Source organism: Salvelinus sp. IW2-2015, unplaced genomic scaffold, assembly GCF_002910315.2.
Source record: "Salvelinus sp. IW2-2015 unplaced genomic scaffold, ASM291031v2 Un_scaffold2829, whole genome shotgun sequence".
NCBI classification, from domain to species: Eukaryota; Metazoa; Chordata; class Actinopteri; order Salmoniformes; family Salmonidae; genus Salvelinus; species Salvelinus sp. IW2-2015.
The window spans coordinates 58,358-68,251 of NW_019944129.1; positions in this window are offsets into that span (position 1 = coordinate 58,358).

The window sequence follows — 9,894 nt, forward strand, 5'->3', positions numbered from 1 at the left end:
ACGTCACTCGCTTTGAGACCTTGAAGTAGTGGTTCCCTTGCTCTGCAAGGGCCGCGGCTTTTGTGGAGCGATGGGTAACGATGCTTCGTGGGTGACTGTGTGCAGAGGGTCCCTGGTTCGCGCCCGGGTCGAGGCGAGGGGACGGACTAAAGTTAAACTGTTACATGTACATGTAGGTAGAATTAAGGTGACTATACATAGATTATAAACAGAGAGTAGCAACAGTGTAAACGAGGTTAGCCCTTTGATTAGCTGTTCAGGAGAGGGCAGCCTCACTGCCTTGGACCATGACAGTGCCATTTTGGTACACGCTTACCGTCAGAAACCTGTTTTCATTCTCCTTTTCACTGTCCTTCCCTTGCTGATGCCTTTCTTTGTTGTATAGCTGAAATTYCTGGTTATAGTCGTATGCCAGGCAGTAGTGTGTTCTGTGTAAAATAACAGGTTTGTAACAGTCCTGTTGTGTGTGCAGTCGGCAAACAAAGTTTCCGATTTCTCCCTCTGAATTATTTTTAATGGATTCTTCCCTTCTCTGATTTCTGCTGGATATTCAAAAGAAAGGGGGGAATATCTCTCAGTCTCTGCTGCTGCTGGTGCTGCTAACGCTGCTAGCGCTGCCTCAGTGGCCATGTTGCTATGGTTACCACCRGKAAACAGTTGGCGCTAGCTAGTAAACTTACAGACAAATGTGAACTTAGCTAGCTAGCACGATTAAGATTGCTCTTTTATCTGACACTCTGCCAATCTTTTCATCTTGTGTTGATCTCCAGTTGTACAATTTGATTACCTACAGTATATTTAAGTATATAATATATATAATATATACCTACAGTATATTTAAGTGATAATGCCGGAAAAGCTGGTGTTTTGAGGATATATTGGCACGGGTGTTGTTAGGCCCGAGACAAAGTCGACAAATAACATTTGAATTGAGGAACAAGGTATATTGTTGGACAGGTACTACAGCTACAGCCTGCGTGTGTTATATTGACTATTTCATGCTATTGTCCAGTCGTACTATAGCTCCTACTTTATTGTGCTGTAGGTGAATGGRATGTGTCTGTTTCTGACTTTGAATTATACATTCTTGCTAATGTAAACATTGTTAACAGATAGTTGATATAGTATAAAAATGTTATTAAAAGTATCCCAACTCATATCCTAACCCTAACCCCTGCCTGAAAACTGTTGAGCAAAAGACAAGTTGAGTAACATAATGTCCTTGATGTCTTCCCTCAATCTGCATCCTGTTGGTCTGCTTCCTCACATTGGCTGCTTCCCAAATGGCATCCTATTGCCTACATAGTGCCCACATAGGGCTCTGGTCAAAAGTAGTGCACTGTATAGGGAATATGGTGACATTTGAGACGCAAACATACTGTATACTCAGAGTCAATTATATGTGWGGGTGATCTCTTTGAGGATTTATGAAAGAGATTCCTGCATTAATCTCCTTTTGAAACTCTCAGTAGAAATGTGAGGTGTGATCATGTTGTTTGATGACTAATATAAGTTGTGCAGAGTTGAGATGAAAGGAGTCAGAGAGTGGTGAGTAATATGTACCATTGGCTATGTCTCAAATGGCACCCTATTCCCTATACAGTACACTACTTTTGACCAGAGACCTATGGTACTAAGTGCACTATATAGGCAATAGGGTGTGACTTGGGACCCACATTTTGGTGTTCATGATTACAGACCATGCATCGCCATGATCCACACATGTCATTTAAGATATGACCTTAACACTTCTAACACGGTACGTGTTTCTCTACATATATAGAGAGAGTGAAACTCATTGCTTGTTGTACTTGAAACCAGTCATCTTGTTAGTCATCTCCTTTTGCTGTTTGAAATTGCGTCTAGTAATAGTTAGTGATGTTGTTCACTCTATATTACATAAAGTACGAGTTCGGGTCAATACGAAATGAAGTCAAATTGGGAAGTGATTTTGATTTAAAATTAAAACATGGGGAAAAAATGTTCAATAAATAAGTTGTCATTTTCAGTTTTTTTGAGAAATTATCGAAAATGGATGACATTTGTTCAACTATTGCATTGGAATTTCTGTTTATTCCCTGAATGTTACATTTTTTATTTAACCGTTATTTAAATGTTTCAGTTTAATTGAAGAAGCAAATTCTTATTTACAATGAACGGGCCTACCAAAAGGCAAAAGGCCTCCTGCGGGGATGGGGGCTGAGATAAAAAAAAATGAAAAATACATAATAAAATATAGGACAAAACACACATCAGGACAAGAGAATTGACTGACTTTAATTCAAATTGACCCCAACGCTGCACTGTTCATATCTGATAACTGTATAGTGGTGTTGCCTTAGATGAAATGATRGAAACTCGGCCTGATAAGAGACATAGAGCTTCCGTTATTTTATTGATCTCCTTTAACAATAGGAGAACACACACTGCAGAGCAGAGGGAGAGGGATATACTGAACTTGTCTGATATCTAAGGCCCAGTCCTGAGGTATAGCATATCCTATAGCATGGTCTTTCTTTCACTCAATCACCATAGCAACCTCAGCTATTTCAATATTGTTTATAGGKTTATTCTCATTATGGAATTATAAACCACATGTCACTATTCATGTTAATCCAACCAATTAACATGTTCGGGTAGATTTGACTATGAAAATCCATGCATAATACAGACCTTTTGCCAAGTATGCTGGTGACATCCCATAATGGATGTTGTACTGACAACAATGAAAAAAAATATGACTTTTACCCCAGAATAATGGTAGAAATGGTATTTGCACAAAGTCTTTATTCCCTTTGCYTTGAGTAATGGCTTTGTCATAAATTGATTATGGTGTTCAAATGGAGCGTAAAGAATTGTAATTCTACAGAGTTCAGCAGGACTTGCTGGGTGATCATTAATTTGTATTAGTAAGATTCGAGATGATTCTATCTGTATTAGTGTGTAACAGAGCTACTGAGGTCATTAATCTGTTTTTTTGGTTGCAACAAGATGTTTCATCCTACATCTATTAATAATGCTACAATCCTGTGACAATTACATCACTTCACAGGAAACTATGATGGAAGAACAAGTGGTAGTGCAAAGTTGTTAGACATTGTAGAATGTTTCAATGAATGGAAATTTCACTCGCTGTGTTTTACAAGCCAACTTCTACAGTATCTACGTTTAACTGAGAAACGTGTGGGAAGATAAAAGTCTAGGGTAAATTGACAGTTCCTCGTTTCTCTCTCTCTCTCTCTCTCTCTCTCTCTCTCTCTCTCTCTCTCTCTCTCTCTCTCTCTCTCTCTCTCTCTCTCTCTCTCTTCTCTCTCTCTCTCTCTCTCTCTCTCTCTCCATACATTCAAACATAAGCATACAGTAGAGTACATGTGGCCAGGTTGAATTGGTCTGTCAGACACTGTCCCTCATCTTATGGCAGGCAGCATGAGTGCGCTGCAACCCACAGCTTCTCTGCGGCCCTCCCCCAACAGGACGGGTAGCCTACTCTCAATAGAGAGGTCTTTGAAACCTTGAATAAGGGTGGGTCTGTCTGTCTGTTGTCTTGTCTGTCTGTCCTGTCTGCTCTGTCTGTCTGTCTGTCTGGTCTGTGTCTGTCGGTCTGTCTGTCTGTCTGTCTGTCTGTCTGTCTGTCTTCTGTCCTGTCTGTCTGTCTACTAGTCTGTCATGTCTGTCTGGTCGTCGTCTGTCGTCTGTCTGTCTTGTCTGTCTGTCTGTCCTGTCCTTGTCTGTCCTGTCTGTCTGTTCTGTCTTCTGTCTGTCATGTCTGTTCTGTAGAGTTAGGTTTGTCACACATAGAAGATTAAAACATTAACCTATCGTAAGCCATCCCTAACCCTGCAAAAAACAACAACTCCCCCTCACAAATAAACACATTTGTCTGAGCTGATGGAGATGGAAACCAAGTTAACAGTGTTAAACCCACTAATCACCAGCTGTAATTTCCCACTAATTCCTATCACTGGCCTGACGTGGAGGGAAGAGAGAAAAGACAAAGCGGGCCATTATCAGGTGAGCTGTGATGGAACATTACACAGACGGAGCTGCAGTGGGGCTCTGGAGGCCCCAGGCGGYTCTAGCCATCTGCCACTGTGTCACTATACGGCACGATGAATGGAGAGGGAACCACAGTGCGTGGAGTGGGAAAGTGGGCATTATATTTCTAAGAGGGTAGATAGTTTAGAAGGCTGTGCTTAAATGGAGATTCTTCAACCTCAGAGTAAATGTGTTGGGTGCTGACCTCTGTTGTTTAATTTAGAATTGTTGTGTAGTTAGTTAGAGTGGTGTGATTGTAGTGGGGAAGTTAAGGCTCCCTTGCAAAGTGGGAAGTAAGTATTTATTTATTTTCTTAGCTAGCTAAGGAAGGTTTCGAGCTAATAGGGATAATCCACTCCCAGAAAAYGTTTTTATGAAACTCTCGTCAATTTGGCAAAAGCCTATGTTCTATCAGTGGGAAAATAAAATAATTCTCCCATGATTTAACTTCCAAGTGGTCCGTCTGTGAAATCAGGAAATCGTGAAGGAACGCGTCATAGCTACAGTACAGTACATGGTTCTGCTTTTTTCTGAAGCTGAAAAAGTAGGGAATTTCTAAATCTAATTGGACCTACTGTATGCACTAAAAAGGCTTTTCAGCAAACTTGTCGACACCTGCTAGAGTACTGTAAATTAATTGATCTACTTTACTTCATCAACAGTAGTACTTACATTGGATGGGTTGATTAGGATTCAAACCTTCTCTCCGACCGCCTAATAGTTAAACGGGTAGAGTAGGTTTACCCCATTCATGTACTTGGTAATGTAATTGTGTTTTTTCATGTAAAACATAATCCCATTCCACTCATTTAAACATTATGGCGACGGTTCCCCAGACACAGATTAAGCCAAATCCAGGACTATGGGCATTCTGTGTCCGTGAAACCGTTCCTTAACCCTACATGTGACCGAGCCTCGTGAAAAGGCCTACTCAGACGGGAAATGGACAATTTTGTTGACAGTTTTTGAACATATTTTGACTGTTATGTTCATGTTATAAACAATGGAGTAATGTTATAAACAATGGAGTAATGAAAGGGGCAATCTGCGATTTCTACATCTTTTAATTATTTACACACCCATGGATTCTTGAAGAATAGAACTTATGATAAATTCCTCATGAGATTAGTCCAATAGTTGTACCCCATCAGAACCCAAAATATATGCTTGTTCGACATTTTTTGTTGTTGTAAACAAGGTCATTTTAAACAAACACTGTTTGGGTAACATTTCTCTACCCCAAAATTCCTCAGCTTTTTACTAAACCAGTGGCAGGGTGTTGGGTCTGTTGCTTTTTGTACTGCAGAACTGTTTAATAACCAATGGGCATATATCAAGATTATGACCAGTGAACAGATTCCCAGATTGCAGATTGTATGTGTGTGATGGGGTAACCCTACTCTACCAGTATGTATAAGACTGTTTGAGAGAAGGTTTGAATCCTAATTAATGTCTGTTGTTGAAGTACAGTAGATCAATACATTTATAGTACTCTAGCAGGGKCCGTTGTGTGTTTGCTGAAAAGCCTTGTTAGTGCATAGGTCCAATTTGCTTTTGAATTTTTTTCTTCAGACGAAAACTAATATTTCACTTTATAACATTGTTTTTGTATAAAGTTTTTTCCCTGGAAGGTGTGATAGTAGTCCTGCCACATTATATAAGCCTTATATACAGGAAATTGAAAATGGATGAAATAGATTCTCTCACCCATGGACACACAATACCCCATAAAGATAAAGTGAAAAAATRTTTTTAGACATTTTTACAAATGTATTGGAAATGAAATATAGAGATATCTGAAACAACTGAAACAACTGAAAGAAAATATTCCTATTACGCCCAGAACTCAAATTTAAGAATGTAGTTTTTTTATTGTATTTTTTCTTTAATTGATTGTGTTTCTGAATGTAATACTTCTGATACTATGGACCATAGCCCATGTGTCCTTTATGTTTAAAACTCTTTTGCCAATCGAAGCACTGTGATTCAACACAATGTAACTTGGAGATAAAGGAGGTTTTATACTCAGATTTCACACAGTATTCAAATGTTTGAGAATCATTTTTGACGATTAAGTATGCACAACTGTTATGGCTGGAGCTCTTAAAAAATCTTATTGAGATGGGCAGTATTCAGAAGTTGAAATGACAGGTATGTGGGGATTGAATCGACTTAGTTTGGGTAACTAATACTAAGATCTTTTGTTGATAAATATGCTTTGTGAGATAAAGTACTGTCATTAGATCGTTATCGCTTTGGATTAATAGTGTGGGCAGTTGCATTTTTTCCCTCAGCTAAGGGCTCGTCCTTGGGGGCCCGAGAGGGAGAGGTCAGATGTCTTTCACATGTCCTGGTGCTACTTGCAGATTCAGAAAAGGTGAAGGAGGACAGAATGGACATTGTCTTGTCATATGTGTATGTGTCTTACTATTCTAAACATGTTGAAGGGATGGCGTTGATTAATGGGGAACCATTACTTGTTCTACCAATGTTGGCGCCAGTCACTCTCTTTTCATAGGGGGGAGAGTGTATGGAGTGTCTGGAAAATTGTATGTCCTCTTGATCTTACTTATCCTGGGATAGTGTAATGACTAGAGGCTCACCCCTTCAGTGACGCTTGTCCAGGGTGGTCAAGAGGGGGTTACTGAGATGGGATTATTTAGAGTTGAAATTGATATATGCCATTGGATGAGTTGCCGTTTTTGTACTTGACGTACCTAGGAAGAGATTGAACCTCGTCTTAGGGACCAAACTGAACGATTGATTGATTCGCGAATCGCTAATCTGGCTATGGGATACTCTACCTCTCTCAAGTAAGTCTGGTTCTTTGTAACAGTTCCTAAAATATCTAGTGGTTTGGTTGTCAAAGGGGTTGATCTTTGCCTATAAAGATTCTCAGTCAGCCATTGTGTTGACAACTCAACCGGTAATATACGAAATGCAATGTTAAAGTCAATGCTATGTAAAACGTTTATATTAATGTGTTTAAGTATAACTTGACTGGTGTGTGAGTTTGGTAATGTCCTCATTTGCTAATACAGAAGATTAAGAACAATGTGGCCAAGTACATGCCTTTTACTCAGGCCCAAACTAGGATATTGCAGTGTTTAAAACTGTTTAAATAATGTCTGTGGAGTTTAAATAACTGATTTGGCAGTGCCAAAACCGGACAATCCATCAGGGGAAAACAGACGTGAGGTCATTGGATTTTCACCCTTTCTATTGGGACAGACCGAATATTGGGCCCAAGTTGCAGGTCAATGGGCTCCACTAGAATGTCACAGTTTTAGATTTTCAATGTATTTTTTTTTTTTTAAATGAACGAAGGTCGATTCTTTTAAGTGTCACTACAGGATGGACTCTTTTGTGCGAGTGAATTGAGAGCGTGCTGTGTTTGTTTCTTGAGTAATTGAAAACAGTTATTTCTTTTAAATTTGATCGATTATTTACCTTTTAGGGTCTTTTTGGGCGGTGTGATGAGAGGTTGCTCTGTGTTGTTCTCTGGTATGGAAGCAGTTTCTTCTGTTCCTGAAATTTTAATTCGATTATGTTACATTTTTAGGGTACCTGAGGTTGGAATTAGAAACTTGTTTGAATAATGTTTGTCCAAGTTTACAGTAATTATTTGGTAGCTTGTATGCGGTAGTTGACCGTGTAATTTCTGAATCAAATGCCACCAAATAACAGACATTTTTGGGAATAAAAATGGATTTATCGACAAAACGACCATTATTGTGTAATAACCTTTGGGATTGCAAAAGTGAAGATCTTCAAACGCTAGCGATTTTTTTATGCTATTATTCTGACTTTCGTGAGCATGCTGTTTGAGTTCGAAATGTTTTTCATGCTTTCGTATGCGGGGCGCTGTCCTCATAATCGCTGTATGCTTTTGCGTAAGCAGTTTGGTAGCTTTAGCCGTACCCTCATCTACTCCTCCTCTGTTCCCGCGGGATGTGGAGGTTAACCAGGCCTGCGTGTCCCAGGCATCTCATTTGTTGACTTCTCTGTAATCGAAAAAGCTTGGTGTCATGCATGTTAAATCAAGAGCATCCTCCCTAAGTTTGTTTTTATCATTTTAGTACACCTGATGTAATGATGTCTGTCGTGTCTGAAAATCTGGTTAGAGACAACAGAACCAACACAAAATTTGATTTCCATACCGCTACAAATTTTCCATCAAGATAGAACTGCCAAACGAGGAGTTGCATCTACTGCAGGTATGCCTGCCAAATTCTGTCATACTTCCAGGTTTAGCCCACAGTTTTGCATGCTTCTTATTTAAAAAATGATCTCTCCAGAAATAAGTCTCTCACTGTTGCGCTGTTATAGACCCCCTCAGTCCCAGCTCGTGCCCTGGAAAATATGTACATGGATTGCACCTCTCTATCTTCAGGTTTGTTCTGTTAGGTGACCTAAACTGGGATATGCTTAACACCGCAAGTCTAAATCTAAGCTAGATGCCCCTCGAAATGCACACAAAATCAAAGAACACCAGGTACAACCCTAAAATCCGTAAACATGGCACCTCCTAGAATTTTATCCTGACAATCCTACCCTCCAAATACACTCTTGCTGTTTCATCAGGATCTGCAGTTGATCATGCTCATTGCCTGCATCCGCTATGGGTCCCGCGTTCAAACGACACCGTCATCATGTCAAACTGAGGAACCGCTTCCCATAAAACACATTGCAGAGCGGCCTTTCTAATCAGCGACTGGCACGGGTAGCTCTGAATGATATATTAGATCTATCTGTCAGTCGAGGAGCCTGGTGTTAATTTAAAAGTAATTTCCTCACCATCTTAATTAAGTGTGCCCCTTTCAAAAAATGTAGAACTAAGAACAGATATAGCCCTTGGTTCACTCCAGAACTGACAGCCCTTGACCAGCACAAAAACATCCTGTTGCGGACTGCAATAGCATCGAATAGTCCCCGTGATATGCAACTGTTCAGGGAAGTCAGGAACCAAATACACGCAATCAGTCAGGAAAGCAAAGGCTAGCTTTTTCAAACAGAAATTTGCATCCTGTAGCTCTAACTCCAAAAAGTTTTGGGACACTGTAAAGTCCATGGAAAACAAGAGCACCTCCTCCCAGCTGCCCACTGCACTGAGGCTAGGTAACACGGTCACCACCGATAAAGCCATGATAATCGAACATTTCAATAAGCATTTCTCTACTGCTGGCCATGCTTTCCTCCTGGCTACCCTAACCCCGACCAACAGCTCCGCACCCCCCGCCGCTACTTGCCCGAGCCTCTCCAGCTTCTCCTTCACCCAAATCCAGATAGCAGATGTTCTGAAAGAGGTGCTAAACCTGGACCCGTAAAAATCTGCTGGGCTAGACAATCTGGACCGTCTCTTTCTAAAATTATCCGCCGCCATTGTTGCAACCCCTATTACCAGTCTGTTCAACCTCTCTTTCGTATCATCCGAGATCCCTAAAGATTTTAAAGCTTTCGCGGTCATCCCCCTCTTCAAAGGGGGTGACAATCTAGACCCAAACTGTTATAGACCTATATCCATCCTGCCCTGCCATTCTAAAGATCATAAATAGATCACTGACCATTTCGAATCCCACCGTACCTTCTCCGCTGTGCAGTCCGGTTTCCTGGCTGGTCATGGGTGCACCTCAGCCACGCTCAAGGTACTAAACGATATCATAACTGCCATCAATAAAAGACAGTACTGTGCAGCCGTCTTCATCGACCTGGCCAAGGCTTTCGACTCTGTCAATCACCGTATTCTTATCGGCAGACTCAATAGCCTTGGTTTCTCAAATGACTGCCTCGCCTGGTTCACCAACTACTTYGCAGACAGAGTTCAGTGTGTCAAATCGGAGGGCCTATTGTCCGGACCTC